Here is a 19,863-nt window from a genome sequence, read left to right as displayed (position 1 = left end):
TATCTAGCCAATCAGATGCGAGGTATCGATATAGCGATAAATGATATTTACTCATCTACGTCACGAAATGTCATCTACGTCACGTCAAATCATCTAGTACGCCACTACCGATATTTTCATAAAAATCATTGTTTACAATAAAAGTACAACAACCATTCAAGTGGTTAGTCGAAATTTAAGCTAACGAGAAGACTTTGAATGATGAATTGGATTTAATAGATTATTTGGCCGTTTTGCTAATTCATATGAAATGTTGTGTTTTGGACTCCAGAACATGTATTATTCTGTAAGACACCTAGAAAACCTGTTGAACTGTTGATTTTCCCCGAATCGCTCCTTGGGGGTACTCGATCTACCTGCCGATGAATGCGGTGTATATGCGTTCGAAATATGTCAAATTCTAACAGCATTTTTCCGCGCGAAGTTAGTGCCTTAAATATTCTATAGGTTTATCTGATTTTAGCTTGAAATCTATGGTACCGAATTCAATTCATATTTTTACAATATGGATGGAATTATGGCAAATCAAACAATATGTTGATGATACAGATGCTGTCGTGCTTTCCGTGAGTACTCGGTAAATTCCGTCAATCTCCGACGTGCTTGACGAAGCAAGACGAACAATAAGTTAGATTTGAACCTGGCGCCCGGAACGAATTGGAGACTAAATAGTACAGCTATTATTTTGACGTTTGTAACAGAACGCATTCTTCATCATTCTTAAATATTCTTAATGAGACCAGGAAAAAAGATACAATTACTATACAATTACTATCGTAAAGGGTTATACCTTTCGAAACTATGTCCTTAAACGTTTTTTCAATGTGAATAAGGAGTTGTATTTTGGTGTTCTCTTTTTTTCTCTACTATTCTTAACTCTCTGTACGATATAAAGATTCATCATTTATCATTATTTCAAAAAAGTGTAATAATTTAATGTATTATTAAGTTTATTGAGAAAAATAGATAAAATTCTGATGAATGAAGTATGCTCAATTCTTATTATTTCTGTTGATAGATTGATACACCTGTTCAAAAAACGAGACTGTACGATAATCCCTCAAAAGTTAATCATTTTCCTCAAAAACTCATTGCGAATATAGAATATGAAATGACTCCATGAGCTGGTGTCAAATCCATCGGTAAAGCGACCATCTTTTTGAATACCCGTACGTAGTGTCTGTTTTAATTCTCTGACTGTAACATCGATGACGCATAGCCTTTCACATTATTGGTCTGTTTCCATATGATTAGAAGCGAAATCAACGAAAGTCTTTTTACGATTTCCACGATGTAAATAATTGAAAAAGGTGGTCTAGGCCGAAAAGCGCCGTTTTTGCGATAACCTTTCACGCGATGATATTCGCCAAGTTTCTATATGGATAATGAACGGGACAGAACAACCGAAATTCGATGCAGTTTGTCATATTTTGTTTACCGCAGACGGGGAGTAGAAAAAACAACAATAAAATGAGCTTAGTTTAAAAAGTAGATTCGAAAGAAACAAACAAATTGACCCTTTGCCTCTTTGCATTTGTTAGAAATAAGCAACCTAGATATAAAATTGAATTATTTGTGAAAAAAAGAACTTTAATTATTCGAATTTTGAAAAAGAGACTTAAAAATTAACAATGAGGCCACTTAAGGGCGGGCGAATTTAATCTCTATTAACTTTTACAAATATAGAATTCTGAAATAAAAATATTTTGCTCGCTTTTTTCAGGAGACGAAGGGCGATTTTTTGACGCCTTGGATAAAGTAACCGTTATGAAACCTAAACAATGTTAACCTTTCAGTGTCATTTTACAAACGACAACCGTAAATCGATGTGCAAAACGTCACAGGTCTATGTGTACACATACAAGCTATTAGGCAAAATATTATATTTGACAAAGATGTAGAATGTCTTCCTGTGATTATATAATGAGCTCTATTTGAACTTCGAAATGTTATATTTCATTGAATATCATTAGAAAACGTATTGTAATAGTAAAGGATGTATGATTATATCAGAAGCGGCGGGCATAAATCGAAATGATAAGTAAATCGGATTCTTCGGTCATAATGGCGAATGTATACACGATTTGGAAGTCTGATATAAAAGTAAGGGAGCATCTCAAAATTTCAATAGTTACTTCAATTAGAGTAACTCGCGGAAGGGGGTGGGGGTCAAGGCCTCCTGCGGACTCATCACCACTGCCGAACTATCGATTTATTGCGGTGCAATACAGATAACATTGAAATGAATTGCAGTTTCAAATATATATATTACAAGCAGTAGATTTAACCGTCTCTCTTTTAGATGCTGTTTGTATTTTAGATATATTTTATTTTGTTTATAAAGTCTGTTCAAGTTTAATAGGTTTTCCACTTGTAATTTTGCTTATTTATTTTTCAATTAAAAGTTGTGATCGAACACTCGTGAGAATGTCTTATCTTTGTCTGTGGTCTTTCATTACAAAATCAATAGATCCAACTTCGGCATGTGTATAGTTAAAGGGGGTGGGGGGTTAAAACCAATTAGACGAGGGAACTATTGACATTTTGAGATGCTCCCTAAGACCCTGTCATGGGGATGCTGGTGCAATGGCGAAGCTATCTACGATCTGTGTAGGGCCGGCGTGAATTTCATCGGCGGCTACAAGCGGTCAATATAAAAAATGTGTAAACATATAATTTCAATATTCAACTGTTTTAGAAAATATGTTCGATAAAACTGCGCCGCGGGACCGGGCCGGCTGGCTAGGCCATACGATATGCTCCAAAATCATGATGAAGCATACATCAGACGAGCTCTTTCCTCAACCATGGAGGCAATGAAGTGACAGACCAGCTAAGAGGCAAAAGTGAATGAAGTCGGTCGTAAGTTATAAGTTATTGACAATTTTCAATAAAAAAAAATCTAACTACTACTACAGTCGAAGACCTCGTATCACCTATTCAATCGCCAAATCTCATAATCCCCAAATTTCCTAAAACTTCGATTTCAAATTTGCAATCCCACATTAGCTTATCCCAAAAATTCTACATTTTTTCGCAGGCGTCAAGTAATTTATTAAAATTGATTTTCTTGTTATTCCTATTTTTGAAGTTAAAACGCCTCCTTCGCATTACTGTTGTCGCAGAAGTGACGACCGAGCAGTTTGAAAAGGAAATATCCTTTGACGCGGACGTAGTTTCTATCAACAAAAGCATTACTGCTTCTCACGGAGCCTCTAGACCTTGAATTCTGTCACCGATAACACTAAACGACGTATGTCAGCAAAACTATTTTTAAAGACGACTTCAAAAAGTTGGTTCATAATGCGGGCGGATTTTTATTTGTGTAAAAAAGAGACGAGCTACTTTCTCCCGGCGCGTGAGTGCGCATTTTATTGTTTTCTTTGATTGGACAGAATTTAAGTGACGCACGTGGTTTTCAGAATTGATGAGTAACTAGGATTAAACTTGAACTGGCCTAAAATGTATAACTCATGTCACTGTAAGCAGTCCACAGTGTTAGAACACGGGATAAGTTGTACGTGAACACGTTTGAAATCAATGGTTATTAATTGTTCTTAATTTTTGCAACGGATTTTCATACAGAAATATTCACGAATATCTCGTCCCAGTAAAAGATATATGTAAAAATTTAACACAAAGTTGCAAACATAGAATTTTGTGAAAATGTCAAGTAAAAATTCTCCCTGTTCCGGTGCGATTGGTAAAAATACTGTAATAGTATTGGGAAGTGTAAACATTGCAAATACGAGTGAAACAGTCACAAGCATTATTGTTGTACGTTTTGATTGTGTAGTTTTCTGATCAGATGAAAATATTTTTGAACCTCTGAATAACTGAACTATTATAACAGAATTTGATGTAATGATCAAAGTTAATGGTAGAATGTTAAAGTGGACGACAATTATGGAGAAAAATGCAATTGGGTCAAACGATTCAAAGAAACATCCGAAAAACTCATCTGAAAAATTTATCGACATAGCAGGGCTGAAATATATAACCAACACATTCACTGCAGTAATTATCAATATAGTCAATCTGGCGAATTTGGGTGTACATATCCTACGAGATGTGAACGGAAAGAGCACAACTGCCACACGTTCTAAAGATATTGCTACTATAAACCACGCACTACTGCAGGCTACAAGTAGCATTAAAAATTCATTGATTTGACAACTGATCACTGAATTCATGATGAATATTGGACCACCTTTAACGTGAAAGAGAACATACTGTAAAACAGGTTTTAGTGTTATATTGATAGAGTACGTACAATCACTGATTGACAAAACGATAAGATAGTTAGCGTAGGACAAACTGCGGAATCTGCGACTTATCATTATCAGGAAAGTAGCTGAATTTCCGAAGGCTCCAAACAGGAACAGGATAGGCAGAATGACCAGTAACGCAGTACGGTATATTCCAGACTTGTTCACCACAGACATAAGAACGATGTAACTGTTGAACGGTCGACCGATTTGCATCTGAGTGGAATTCATCATTCATGATAATTAACTGTTGACAGTGTAGACTGAACTTATCACAATAGACTGACACAAAAAACCCATGTGAAATTTATTGAGATTCACAATGTTCGCATCAAATGGAAAATCAATTCTTAGAAATCTAACACAATTTACTCAGATTGTGAAAAATTATCATAGTGCAAAACATAAATGCAACTTTACAATACAGATTAAATATCAATATTCGTTTTAAAAGAATTCATTGTAAATGGTGAAATATCTTATGTCAAAACATCTGAACAGTTTGTAAAATGTTTGAAAAATTCAAGTCGTTCTAAAAATGAGTTCAGAATTATATTACAATTCAAGTTCAGAATTATATTACATATCCGAACACACTGATTGGCTATCATATGCAGCACACACTACAATTACGAGGCGGCAGGTTAGGCTGGGATACTGCACGAACAAGTTTACCGTTCACGACGCTTTTATAGTCCAGTACTGGATACTTGCCTATCTCCATTAACAAACGTCTGGGATGTCTCTATCAGTCATCCTTCCCCGTAGTTTCAACGCATATATATACATCGGTAATGGCATTTAAGAATGATGAAGAATGCGTTCTATAAAAAACGTCGACACAATAGCTGTAACATTTATCCTCTAAATCGATCCGGGGCGCCAGGTTCAAATTTTAAAAAAATCATTGATATTAATCATTGTTCGTCTTAATGATATTTGCCATTTTGTTTTTCACGGTTATTAGAATTGTCACTATATATGGCTGCTAGGCAAGAACCACTTGAACAACCAAATCTACGATTCATAAATTTGAACAAGTGTGAAAAATGCTTTTCATTTGATATGCTCGAGATACGATATATTTGACACATTTCTATGCAAAATTAAAAACCCGCTGGAAAAGTTTCTCTCATTCCGTGAGACCTTCTCAGTCTGGATGGTGTCGTCTTGTGTATAGGAGACAACTTTTTTCAGGCAGGGCTATTAACGATTTAATTTTGATAAAGTTGATACTTTCTTCACAAATTAATTCATTATTTTCTATAAAGAGTCTAGCAAACATACAATGTTCTCTAGTGTTGATTTCACTGGTTATAGTGACCTTCATTTTGAAATCTAAAGAAGATGATTAAAGGGGCCATGTGTTGGTTAGGGGAAAAAATTAAAATTCTTTAAAAAGCAATTTTACAACACGCGCGCATAGTAATTTCGTGAACAATTTTTTCAAACACCATTATCGAATCGCGAGAAAAGTCCGTGATAACCGCCCTAGCAACGAGACGTTCGCGACTACGCACCAAAACTGGTGACGTCATTCTGAGAACACACTTTTCTGCAGCACGCTCTGAAGGGTTGTAAGACAACGTTCATTTTGTCGAATCTTGGAGTTACTCCAAGGTCGAAGCGCTTATTTTGTTGTCCTGTTAGAGATGCCTTGGCTGGGCGACTTCTATATACTGTTCCCACGAAAGCGTTTAGTGTCCGGCAAATGACCACCTCAAAAATTAAGATATGGGCCTGATATAATGGACGGAAGACTAATTTAACAGGAAAAACATCCAACCTCAAGTAAACCTACCTTGCATTGAACAGAAGGTGTTGATGTGGTTATGATGGCACATATAAACTCGGGTACGTAAAAGTGCTGGTTTTATTATGAGAGCCTTTTATTCTGTGAAATGACGCTATCTCCACGAATGCAATATCTAGCAAAATATACGCGCGTTCTACTGCGTATATAACTGGGTTTTACCAGTGAGTCAATCAGGATGTACGTAGCATATGCAACACACTGATTGGCTATCATATGCAGCACACACTACTATCACGAGGCGGCAGGTTAGGCTGGGATACTGCACGAACAAGCTTACCGTTCACGACGCTTTTATAGTCCAGTACTGGATACTTGCCTATCTCCATCAACAAACGTCTGGGATGTCTATATCAGTCATCCTTCCCCGTAGTTTCAACGCATATATATACATCGGGAATGGCATTTAAGAATGATGAAGAATGCTCGGGGGCGGATCCAGGGGGATGAGTAGACAGTATTGGAAGGAAATTTAAGGGCACCTTTCTGATCTTAGGGCACACCCAGTATCCAGGTCAATGCGAGCGCCGATGGCGCGAAGTCCTTAGAGGGGGTTCTGGGGGCCTACCCCCAGAAAATTTTGAAAATATGGTACCATTTAAAGGCTTTTAGAGGGCTTCTAGAGGCTAGCAGAGCAATCCAGAATAAACGAATTCGAGACAAGATTTCAACAGATGCGGATAAAAAATGAAGCTGGCGAACCCATGAAAGAATGGTTGTCGCCAACTTCGCCTAGTGCCCCTATAATCTTTAAAAGTGCCCCTTAACAAGTATACAGAATACGGCTAAGTGCCCCTTCATTGTTAACAATCGGCAAAATTGCCTCGTCTTCACATTTATCCTTATGTCGTGTGCCATCTTCCAAACCAAAAGTGCCCCTAAAATTTTAAAAATTAGGCAAAAAAGTGCCCTTTTCTTCAACATTTTCCGCGTATAGTGCCCTCTTCTAAAGTACGAGTGCCCCTTTAGCCCTCCCTGAAAAGGCAAGGACAAGGTGCCCTCATCTAAAGCATGAGTGCCCCTTGCAAAAGGAAAGTTCCCTTTTTAATTTATCATGATTAAAGGCTTTACAAATATGATTATCTCTCCTCACTTTCTCGGCAGCAGTATATACCAATTAATTTTATAATTATGCCCGGATTACGGACACGGAATAAGCGGTTGCTGAAATAATGCCGTCAAAAATATTGCCGGTGAAATTTCGAAGGGCACTTAAAAATTCTAGACCGTATTGGGCAATACGGCTAATACGGTCTGGATCCGCCTCTGATGCTTTCTGAAACAAACGTCGACACAATAGCTGTAACATTTATCCTCTAAATCGTTCCAGGGCGCCAGGTTCAAATTTAAGCTCGTCTTGCATCGTCGAGCACGTCGGTGATTTTCGGAATTTACCGAGTACTCACGGAAAGCACGACAGCAACTGTGTGACATCAACATGTTGTTTAATTTGCCATAATTCCAACCTTCTTGTAAAAATGTGAATTGAAAGTGGTACCATAGAATCCAAGCTAAAATCAGATAAACCTATAGAATATATTGGTACCAAATTCGCGTGGAAAACAAGCCTTTAAAATTTGACATATCACGAACGCATATACACCGTATTTATCGGCAATAGTTTCGAGGTATGAATACCTCCGACGAGCAATCTGGGGCAACTCTGGTTTCTCTTCACCCGCGTTTAAATCTTTCGCCTTTTACTAAAGATTTCCGTGGAGAGGAACATTCGATGAGTCAATAGACTGATTTTTGAAGCCCTCCTCTACAGGAGGGTAACTTATAGAAAATCATTGACATTAATCATTGTTCGTCTTAATGATATTAGCCATTTTGTTTTTCACGGTTATTAGAATTGTCACTTTATATGGCTGCTAGGCAAGAACCCCTTGAACAACCAAATCTACGAATCATAAATTTGAACAAGTGTGAAAAATGCTTTTAATTTTATATGCTCGAGATACGATATGTTTGTCACACCTCTATGAAAAATGAAAACTCGCTGGAAAAGTTTCTCTCATTCCGTGAGACCTTCTCAGTCTGGATGGTGTCGTCTTGTGTATAGGAGACCACTTTTTTCAGGCAGGGCTATTAACGATTTTAATTTTGATAAAGTTGATACTTTCTTCACAAATTAATTCATTATTTTCTATAAAGAGTCTAGCAAACATACAATGATCTCTAGTGTTTATTTCACTGGTTCTAGTGACCTTCATCTAAAGGAGATGATTAAAGGGGCCATGTGTTGGTTAAGGGAAAAAATTAAAATTCTATAAAAAGCATTTTTAAAACACGCGCGCATAGGAATTTCGTAAAAATTTTTCCAAATATCACTATCCAATCGCGAGAAAAGTCCGTGATAACCGCCCTAGCAACGAGACGTTCGCGAATGCGCGCCAAAATTGGTGACGTCATTCTGAGAACACTTTTCTGCAGCACACTCTGAAGGGTTGTAATACAACGTTCATTTTGTCGCATATAGCACTTATTTTGTTGTCTTGTTAAAGATGCCTTTGCTGCGCGACTTCTATGAACTGTTCCCACGAAAGCGTTTAGTGTCCGGCAAATGACCACCTCAAAACTTAAGATATGGGCCTGAGATAATGGACGGAAGACTAATTTAACAGGAAAAACATCCAACCTCAAGTAAACCTACCTTGCATTGAACAGAAGGGGTTGACGTGGTTATGACGGCACATATAAACTCGGATACGTAAAAGTGCTGGTTTTATTATGAGAGCCTTTTATTCTGGGAAATGACGCTATCTCCGCGAATGCAATATCTAGCAAAATATACGCGCGTTCTACTGCGTATAGAACTGGGTTTTACCAGTGAGTCAATCAGGATGTACGTAGCATATGCAACACACTGATTGGCTATCATATATGCAGCACACACTACTATCACGAGGCGGCAGGTTAAGCTGGGATACTGCACGAACAAGCTTACCGTTCACGACGCTTTTATAGTCCAGTACTGGATACTTGCCTATCTCCATCAACAAACGTCTGGGATGTCTATATCAGTCATCCTTCCCCATAGTTTCAACGCATATATACATCGGGAATGGCATCTAAGAATGATGAAGAATGCTTTCTGAAACAAACGTCGACACAATAGCTGTAACATTTATCCTCTAAATCGTTTCGGGGCGCCAGGTTCAAATTTAAGCTCGTCTTGCATCGTCGAGCACGTCGGTGATTTTCGGAATTTACCGAGTACTCACGGAAAGCACGACAGCAACTGTGTGACATCAACATGTTGTTTAATTTGCCATAATTCCATCCTTATTGTAAAATGTGAATTGAAAGTGGTACCATAGAATCCAAGCTTAAATCAGATAAACCTATAGAATATTTTGGTACCAATTTCGCGTGGAAAACAAGCCGTTAAAATTTGACATATCACGAACGCATATACACCGTATTTATCGGCAATAGTTTCGAGGTATGAATACCTCCGACGAGCAATCTGGGGCAACTCTGGTTTCTCTTCAACCGCGTTTAAATCTTTCGCCTTTTACTAAAGATTTCCGTGGAGAGGAACATTCGATGAGTCAATAGACTGATTTTTGAAGCCCTCCTCTACAGGAGGGTAACTTATAGAAAATCATTGACATTTATCATTGTTCGTCTTAATGATATTAGCCATTTTGTTTTTCACGGTTATTAGAATTGTCACTTTATATGGCTGCTAGGCAAGAACCCCTTGAACAACCAAATCTACGAATCATAAATTTGAACAAGTGTGAAAAATGCTTTTAATTTTATATGCTCGAGATACGATATGTTTGTCACACCTCTATGAAAAATGAAAACTCGCTGGAAAAGTTTCTCTCATTCCGTGAGACCTTCTCAGTCTGGATGGTGTCGTCTTGTGTATAGGAGACCACTTTTTTCAGGCAGGGCTATTAACGATTTTAATTTTGATAAAGTTGATACTTTCTTCACAAATTAATTCATTATTTTCTATAAAGAGTCTAGCAAACATACAATGTTCTCTAGTGTTTATTTCACTGGTTCTAGTGACCTTCATCTAAAGGAGATGATTAAAGGGGCCATGTGTTGGTTAAGGGAAAAAATTAAAATTCTATAAAAAGCATTTTTAAAACACGCGCGCATAGTAATTTCGTAAAAATTTTTCCAAATATCATTATCCAATCGCGAGAAAAGTCCGTGATAACCGCCCTAGCAACGAGACGTTCGCGAATGCGCGCCAAAATTGGTGACGTCATTCTGAGAACACTTTTCTGCAGCACACTCGGAAGGGTTGTAATACAACGTTCATTTTGTCGCACATAGCACTTATTTTGTTGTCTTGTTAAAGATGCCTTTGCTGCGCGACTTCTATGTACTGTTCCCACGAAAGCGTTTAGTGTCCGGCAAATGACCACCGCAAAACTTAAGATATGGGCCTGAGATAATGGACGGAAGACTAATTTAACAGGAAAAACATCCAACCTCAAGTAAACATACCTTGCATTGAACAGAAGGGGTTGACGTGGTTATGACGGCACATATAAACTCGGATACGTAAAAGTGCTGGTTTTATTATGAGAGCCTTTTATTCTGGGAAATGACGCTATCTCCGCGAATGCAATATCTAGCAAAATATACGCGCGTTCTACTGCGTATAGAACTGGGTTTTACCAGTGAGTCAATCAGGATGTACGTAGCATATGCAACACACTGATTGGCTATCATATATGCAGCACACACTACTATCACGAGGCGGCAGGTTAAGCTGGGATACTGCACGAACAAGCTTACCGTTCACGACGCTTTTATAGTCCAGTACTGGATACTTGCCTATCTCCATCAACAAACGTCTGGGATGTCTATATCAGTCATCCTTCCCCATAGTTTCAACGCATATATACATCGGGAATGGCATCTAAGAATGATGAAGAATGCTTTCTGAAACAAACGTCGACACAATAGCTGTAACATTTATCCTCTAAATCGTTTCGGGGCGCCAGGTTCAAATTTAAGCTCGTCTTGCATCGTCGAGCACGTCGGTGATTTTCGGAATTTACCGAGTACTCACGGAAAGCACGACAGCAACTGTGTGACATCAACATGTTGTTTAATTTGCCATAATTCCATCCTTATTGTAAAATGTGAATTGAAAGTGGTACCATAGAATCCAAGCTAAAATCAGATAAACCTATAGAATATTTTGGTACCAATTTCGCGTGGAAAACAAGCCGTTAAAATTTGACATATCACGAACGCATATACACCGTATTTATCGGCAATAGTTTCGAGGTATGAATACCTCCGACGAGCAATCTGGGGCAACTCTGGTTTCTCTTCAACCGCGTTTAAATCTTTCTCTGGTTTCTCTTCTCTGGCAACAGCTTCAAAACTAGTACTTTGGAAAATAAAAACTGATCCAAATTGTAAAATTTGCGGACGCGCGGCAACAAATGACCATGTAGTATACTCATGCACAGAAGCACAACAATTATATTCACGCATACAACCAATCTTTGAACGCATAATAGGCACACCTATACGAATCACTCGAGACATCGTCTACACAGGAATTACCAAAACAATAGAAAGAGACTTTTTCAAACGCACACTTGCGAACTATCTTTTATTTCTCGCACAATTCATTTTGTACAAGAATCATTACAAACTAGAACAGGGCTCTGGTCGCATCAACACTATAATTTATTTCAAAAACGCACTTATAGATCGCATAAACCAAGAAATAATACTGCAACGAAATCTTCATATTTGGAGTCTTAACAATAAATTTATAAACCTAGACGTAAACGGACTAAATACAGTAAACAGAATCACAATTGACACTATCGATGTAGTCTATTAATTACTTAACCTAACGCCTTTTATTAGTTTAGTACACCTACATATCCTGACTTTGACACTTGAGGTATGTTCTGATTTAGAATGAACAGGGATGACGGTCTATCAATGCGCATAGAACTGTCTGACCACTTTTGTCCTATATCATCACATACGCATAGATACCTTATTGTTTCTGGTTTTGGACTGTAAACTCAGTCTCACTGCCGCGATAACTGGAAAGCTGCCTCCGTTTTGGCTTCAGGATAGCAAGCTCAGTCTATTTTTGTGCAGTGGTGATTGGAAGGTTGCCTCCTGACACCGGTCTCATTAAGACCTACCAAAAAAAAAACCTAATTGTGACAAATGATTAACTGGGCGTGCCGCCTTGGTGATCACTGACGGTCTTCCATTACGCTAGCACTGTCAGATAGCCGCCAGAGTGGCATGCAATTTTTTTATCATGCCTGTAAATAAAACCCGATCAAGACTGTACATATGTATCATTGTATTAATCAAACTCGCGTGCCTGTGTCGCTTTCTTACTGACGGTCTATCAATGCGCATAGCACTGTCTGTTTGATCGCGACGCATCCACGGACCTAACTATGCACTGTATATTAGAAACACAAAACTGCTCCCCGTGTACAACTTTTACTTTTAGGCAAACTCAGCACCAGATGTGAAGTACCAACTGCACCCCTTGACGGAGAAACCTATCCTCATCGGAGCGTGCACCGTCGATGTCATACAACTACACTTCGGATACCAGGACCAAACTCTCATCTGGATAATTTGCTTTTCAAAATGTGCTTCCGTTTTATCTAGTCAGCACGCGGGACAATCAACTTAGAGGATTTTTACACCAACATCTACCCGAGGAAAGGCTACAATAAACATTCGGACTATTTACACGTGGAAAACGACCAAAAAAATGTTAAAAATTGACAAAATGATCTTCAACCTTGTAATATAGTTATTTCCTAAATCTTGATGTATTAAATTAGGCAGCCAACTAAATTAACCCCAATCAGTCGCTTGCCGGTTCAGACTGCTTGGATGATTGTTTGAATGAACCGGAACCGAAAATTTCAAATTATGTACTTCGATTTAAACAAAAAATTCTGTAAACTCGACCGCCGATCACACAACTATATTTGTACTTCGATTTCCGATTTCAAAATCAAACCCCCTGTTTCTTTCCCGGCAGGTGTGGTGGGTTTGTAAGGGACACCAAATCAAAAAATCAAACGAAATTTACCAATCAAATAAATCACAGGGTCAATCCCTATTTTAAGATCAAAAAATTGGTGACGTCATTCTGAGAACACTTTTCTGCAGCACACTCTGAAGGGTTGTAATACAACGTTCATTTTGTCGCATATAGCACTTATTTTGTTGTCTTGTTAAAGATGCCTTTGCTGCGCGACTTCTATGAACTGTTCCCACGAAAGCGTTTAGTGTCCGGCAAATGACCACCTCAAAACTTAAGATATGGGCCTGAGATAATGGACGGAAGACTAATTTAACAGGAAAAACATCCAACCTCAAGTAAACCTACCTTGCATTGAACAGAAGGGGTTGACGTGGTTATGACGGCACATATAAACTCGGATACGTAAAAGTGCTGGTTTTATTATGAGAGCCTTTTATTCTGGGAAATGACGCTATCTCCGCGAATGCAATATCTAGCAAAATATACGCGCGTTCTACTGCGTATAGAACTGGGTTTTACCAGTGAGTCAATCAGGATGTACGTAGCATATGCAACACACTGATTGGCTATCATATATGCAGCACACACTACTATCACGAGGCGGCAGGTTAAGCTGGGATACTGCACGAACAAGCTTACCGTTCACGACGCTTTTATAGTCCAGTACTGGATACTTGCCTATCTCCATCAACAAACGTCTGGGATGTCTATATCAGTCATCCTTCCCCATAGTTTCAACGCATATATACATCGGGAATGGCATCTAAGAATGATGAAGAATGCTTTCTGAAACAAACGTCGACACAATAGCTGTAACATTTATCCTCTAAATCGTTTCGGGGCGCCAGGTTCAAATTTAAGCTCGTCTTGCATCGTCGAGCACGTCGGTGATTTTCGGAATTTACCGAGTACTCACGGAAAGCACGACAGCAACTGTGTGACATCAACATGTTGTTTAATTTGCCATAATTCCATCCTTATTGTAAAATGTGAATTGAAAGTGGTACCATAGAATCCAAGCTTAAATCAGATAAACCTATAGAATATTTTGGTACCAATTTCGCGTGGAAAACAAGCCGTTAAAATTTGACATATCACGAACGCATATACACCGTATTTATCGGCAATAGTTTCGAGGTATGAATACCTCCGACGAGCAATCTGGGGCAACTCTGGTTTCTCTTTAACCGCGTTTAAATCTTTCGCCTTTTACTAAAGATTTCCGTGGAGAGGAACATTCGATGAGTCAATAGACTGATTTTTGAAGCCCTCCTCTACAGGAGGGAAACTTATAGAAAATCATTGACATTAATCATTGTTCGTCTTAATGATATTAGCCATTTTGTTTTTCACGGTTATTAGAATTGTCACTATATATGGCTGCTAGGCAAGAACCACTTGAACAACCAAATCTACGAATCATAAATTTGAACAAGTGTGAAAAATGCTTTTGATTTTATATGCTCGAGATACGATATGTTTGTCAAACCTCTATGAAAAATGAAAACTCACTGGAAAAGTTTCTCTCATTCCGTGAGACCTTCTCAGTCTGGATGGTGTCGTCTTGTGTATAGGAGACAACTTTTTTCAGGCAGGGCTATTAACGATTTTAATTTTGATAAAGTTGATACTTTCTTCACAAATTAATTCATTATTTTCTATAAAGAGTCTAGCAAACATACAATGTTCTCTAGTGTTGATTTCACAGGTTCTAGTGACCTTCATCTAAAGGAGATGATTAAAGGGGCCATGTGTTGGTTAAGGGAAAAAATTAAAATTCTATAAAAAGCATTTTTAAAACACGCGCGCATAGTAATTTCGTGAACAATTTTTTCAAACACCATTATCCAATCGCGAGAAAAGTCCGTGATAACCGCCCTAGCAACGAGACGTTCGCGACTACGCACCAAAACTGGTGACGTCATTCTGAGAACACACTTTTCTGCAGCACGCTCTGAAGGGTTGTTATACAACGTTCATTTTATCGAATATAGCACTTATTTTGTTGTCCTATTAAGGATGCCTTTGCTGCGCGACTTCTATATACTGTTCCCACGAAAGCGTTTAGTTTCCGGCAAATGACCACCTCAAAACTTAAGATACGGGCCTGATATAATGGACGGAAGACTAATTTAACAGGAAAAACATCCAACCTCAAGTAAACTTACCTTGCATTGAACAGAAGGTGTTGATGTGGTTATGATGGCACATATAAACTCGGATACGTAAAAGTGCTGGTTTTATTATGAGAGCCTTTTATTCTGGGAAATGACGCTATCTCCGCGAATGCAATATCTAGCAAAATATACGCGCGTTCTACTGCGTATAGAACTGGGTTTTACCAGTGAGTCAATCAGAATGTACGTAGCATATGCAACACACTGATTGGCTATCATATATGCAGCACACACTACTATCACGAGGCGGCAGGTTAAGCTGGGATACTGCACGAACAAGCTTACCGTTCACGACGCTTTTATAGTCCAGTACTGGATACTTGCCTATCTCCATCAACAAACGTCTGGGATGTCTATATCAGTCATCCTTCCCCATAGTTTCAACGCATATATACATCGGGAATGGCATCTAAGAATGATGAAGAATGCTTTCTGAAACAAACGTCGACACAATAGCTGTAACATTTATCCTCTAAATCGTTTCGGGGCGCCAGGTTCAAATTTAAGCTCGTCTTGCATCGTCGAGCACGTCGGTGATTTTCGGAATTTACCGAGTACTCACGGAAAGCACGACAGCAACTGTGTGACATCAACATGTTGTTTAATTTGCCATAATTCCATCCTTATTGTAAAATGTGAATTGAAAGTGGTACCATAGAATCCAAGCTTAAATCAGATAAACCTATAGAATATTTTGGTACCAATTTCGCGTGGAAAACAATCCGTTAAAATTTGACATATCACGAACGCATATACACCGTATTTATCGGCAATAGTTTCGAGGTATGAATACCTCCGACGAGCAATCTGGGGCAACTCTGGTTTCTCTTCAACCGCGTTTAAATCTTTCGCCTTTTACTAAAGATTTCCGTGGAGAGGAACATTCGATGAGTCAATAGACTGATTTTTGAAGCCCTCCTCTACAGGAGGGTAACTTATAGAAAATCATTGACATTAATCATTGTTCGTCTTAATGATATTAGCCATTTTGTTTTTCACGGTTATTAGAATTGTCACTTTATATGGCTGCTAGGCAAGAACCCCTTGAACAACCAAATCTACGAATCATAAATTTGAACAAGTGTGAAAAATGCTTTTAATTTTATATGCTCGAGATACGATATGTTTGTCACACCTCTATGAAAAATGAAAACTCGCTGGAAAAGTTTCTCTCATTCCGTGAGACCTTCTCAGTCTGGATGGTGTCGTCTTGTGTATAGGAGACCACTTTTTTCAGGCAGGGCTATTAACGATTTTAATTTTGATAAAGTTGATACTTTCTTCACAAATTAATTCATTATTTTCTATAAAGAGTCTAGCAAACATACAATGTTCTCTAGTGTTTATTTCACTGGTTCTAGTGACCTTCATCTAAAGGAGATGATTAAAGGGGCCATGAGTTGGTTAAGGGAAAAAATTAAAATTCTATAAAAAGCATTTTTAAAACACGCGCGCATAGTAATTTCGTAAAAATTTTTCCAAATATCATTATCCAATCGCGAGAAAAGTCCGTGATAACCGCCCTAGCAACGAGACGTTCGCGAATGCGCGCCAAAATTGGTGACGTCATTCTGAGAACACTTTTCTGCAGCACACTCGGAAGGGTTGTAATACAACGTTCATTTTGTCGCACATAGCACTTATTTTGTTGTCTTGTTAAAGATGCCTTTGCTGCGCGACTTCTATGTACTGTTCCCACGAAAGCGTTTAGTGTCCGGCAAATGACCACCTCAAAACTTAAGATATGGGCCTGAGATAATGGACGGAAGACTAATTTAACAGGAAAAACATCCAACCTCAAGTACACATACCTTGCATTGAACAGAAGGGGTTGACGTGGTTATGACGGCACATATAAACTCGGATACGTAAAAGTGCTGGTTTTATTATGAGAGCCTTTTATTCTGAGAAATGACGCTATCTCCGCGAATGCAATATCTAGCAAAATATACGCGCGTTCTACTGCGTATAGAACTGGGTTTTACCAGTGAGTCAATCAGGATGTACGTAGCATATGCAACACACTGATTGGCTATCATATATGCAGCACACACTACTATCACGAGGCGGCAGGTTAAGCTGGGATACTGCACGAACAAGCTTACCGTTCACGACGCTTTTATAGTCCAGTACTGGATACTTGCCTATCTCCATCAACAAACGTCTGGGATGTCTATATCAGTCATCCTTCCCCATAGTTTCAACGCATATATACATCGGGAATGGCATCTAAGAATGATGAAGAATGCTTTCTGAAACAAACGTCGACACAATAGCTGTAACATTTATCCTCTAAATCGTTTCGGGGCGCCAGGTTCAAATTTAAGCTCGTCTTGCATCGTCGAGCACGTCGGTGATTTTCGGAATTTACCGAGTACTCACGGAAAGCACGACAGCAACTGTGTGACATCAACATGTTGTTTAATTTGCCATAATTCCATCCTTATTGTAAAATGTGAATTGAAAGTGGTACCATAGAATCCAAGCTAAAATCAGATAAACCTATAGAATATTTTGGTACCAATTTCGCGTGGAAAACAAGCCGTTAAAATTTGACATATCACGAACGCATATACACCGTATTTATCGGCAATAGTTTTCCGACGAGCAATCTGGGGCAACTCTGGTTTCTCTTCAACCGCGTTTAAATCTTTCGCCTTTTACTAAAGATTTCCGTGGAGAGGATCATTCGATGAGTCTATAGACTGATTTTTGAAGCCCTTCTCAACAAGAGGGTAACTTATAGAAAATCATTGATATCAATCATTGTTCGTCTTAATGATATTAGCCATTTTGTTTTTCACGGTTATTAGAATTGTCACTATATATGGCTTCAAGGCCATGAACCACTTAAACAACCTAATCTACCAATCATAAATTTGAACAAGTATGACAAATGCTTTTCATTTGATATGCTCGAGGTGTTTGACACATTTCTATGAAAAATGAAATGAAAATTCGCTGGAAAAGTTTCTCTCAATCCGTGAGATCTTCCTTGTCTGGATGGTGTCGTCTTGTGTATAGGAGACCACTTAATCAATCAGGACCCAGTTCCACAGTTCTGAGTTAAGATTTGACTCGGAGTTAACTCATTGAAAATGAACTAATTTTAACTCAGAGTTAACTCTAACTCATAACCGTGGAACTGGATCCAGGGCTGTGAATGATTTGATTCTGATAAAGTTGATACTTTCTTCACAAATTATTTCACTATTTTCTATATAGAGTCGGGCATACATACCATGTTCTCTAGTGTTGATTTCCGCTGGTTCTAGTGACCTTCATTTCGTAATCTAAAGGAGATGATTAAAGGGGCCATGTGGGGGGTTAGGAAAAAAATTAAAATTCTATAAAAAGCATTTTTACAACACGCGCGCATAATAATTTCGTGTCAATTTTTTTCAAATATAATTATCCAATCGCGAGAATAGTCCGTAATAACCGCCCTAGCAACGGGACGTTCGCGGTTACGCGCCCACATTGATGACATCATACTCAGGAAGCTTCTATGCAACACGCTCTGAAGCGTTGTAATACACCGTTCATTTTGTCGAATAAAGCGCTAATTTTGTCGTTTTGTTTAAAATGCCTACGCTGCGCGAAACTATGTACTGTTTAAGTCTTGATACTGATCCGCAGCAAGATTTCGTAGTAGCTAGAAAATGTTTGTAATGTTGATTTCCTGTATGCGTTGGTGGTTATTAATTGTTTCAGACAACAAACGTAGTAAGATGTAGTAAGCAGGTTGTTGTTTGGTGCTTTGATCTATCAGCGCTGACCATAAATCAGCCTGGTGTAAAAATAATTCTTTCTCGGTTCTTTTGCTGCGATATCTGGCAAACATTCAGAAATCTTTTTATAAACTTAAGAATAGACGGAACCGTATTTGGTCGGAACAATGGGTTGCATAATTTATGTGGCTGGTGGAACGATCACGCTGTTACTTCATGATGACTACTTTCTATAAAAAGATAAACGGAAGTATGTGGATACATTGTTGTTTTGCTTTATCCCGTATTGTAATCGAATTTATTTAGTATAACAGTTATAGAATGATTTTAAGAAAGATAATGGATCATAATGAAGTTCCAAATCAAAAGTATCTATAATAATTCAAAAAAGAAATAATCAGTGGTTCTGTTATTTGAGACGAATACTAAAGTTATATATATTTAATATGAAAATATATTTAATTTGAGTATTCTGGATGTTAATTAAGAACAAAGTCTCTATAATCGCTAAAGTTTTAGGAAAATTAATTTGTGTTAAATGTTAAACTCTAAAGTTTCTCTTGTTGTATTCGTCTGTTGGTAATTCGCAAAGAATAGCTGTTCTCTCAACGATGATAAGCAAGGAGTGAGTAAATCATTCCGCGTCATGGCAGGAGGGTTGGAAGGAAAAAGTTAGTTCAGCCAATCAGTTTTGAAAATAATTTTAGATCAGCGAATCATTAAGGCTAAATTCCACATGACCAAAACAGTCATGACAGTTAGGTTGCTGCTCCTTGCCAAAAGTCGAGTGGGAGAGTCGGTATTTTAAGAATGCCAATTCTTTCTATAAAAGGGACCCGCAGTC

General features: G+C 38.2%; 5 non-coding genes across 5 annotated transcripts; all 5 read left to right on the top strand.

Moving 5' to 3' along the window:
• Positions 1 to 7,739: 7,739 nt before the first annotated feature.
• Positions 7,740 to 7,858, top strand: LOC141902999 (U5 spliceosomal RNA). Its single transcript, XR_012619038.1, has one exon. It is a non-coding gene; the product is annotated as a U5 spliceosomal RNA (small nuclear RNA).
• Positions 7,859 to 9,559: 1,701 nt separating this feature from the next.
• LOC141902998 (U5 spliceosomal RNA) lies at positions 9,560 to 9,678 on the top strand. The gene has a single exon (XR_012619037.1). It is a non-coding gene; the product is annotated as a U5 spliceosomal RNA (small nuclear RNA).
• Positions 9,679 to 14,278: 4,600 nt separating this feature from the next.
• On the top strand, positions 14,279 to 14,397 carry LOC141903001 (U5 spliceosomal RNA). Its single transcript, XR_012619040.1, has one exon. It is a non-coding gene; the product is annotated as a U5 spliceosomal RNA (small nuclear RNA).
• A 1,704-nt stretch (positions 14,398 to 16,101) lies between these two features.
• On the top strand, positions 16,102 to 16,220 carry LOC141902997 (U5 spliceosomal RNA). Its single transcript, XR_012619036.1, has one exon. It is a non-coding gene; the product is annotated as a U5 spliceosomal RNA (small nuclear RNA).
• A 1,686-nt stretch (positions 16,221 to 17,906) lies between these two features.
• Positions 17,907 to 18,025, top strand: LOC141902942 (U5 spliceosomal RNA). Its single transcript, XR_012618984.1, has one exon. It is a non-coding gene; the product is annotated as a U5 spliceosomal RNA (small nuclear RNA).
• Positions 18,026 to 19,863: the final 1,838 nt, after the last annotated feature.

This window comes from Tubulanus polymorphus, chromosome 3 (assembly GCF_964204645.1).
Source record: "Tubulanus polymorphus chromosome 3, tnTubPoly1.2, whole genome shotgun sequence".
Classification (NCBI taxonomy): Eukaryota; Metazoa; Nemertea; class Palaeonemertea; order Tubulaniformes; family Tubulanidae; genus Tubulanus; species Tubulanus polymorphus.
The sequence above is the reverse complement of the archived record's forward strand: the minus strand, read 5'-3'. Positions and strand labels throughout refer to the sequence as shown.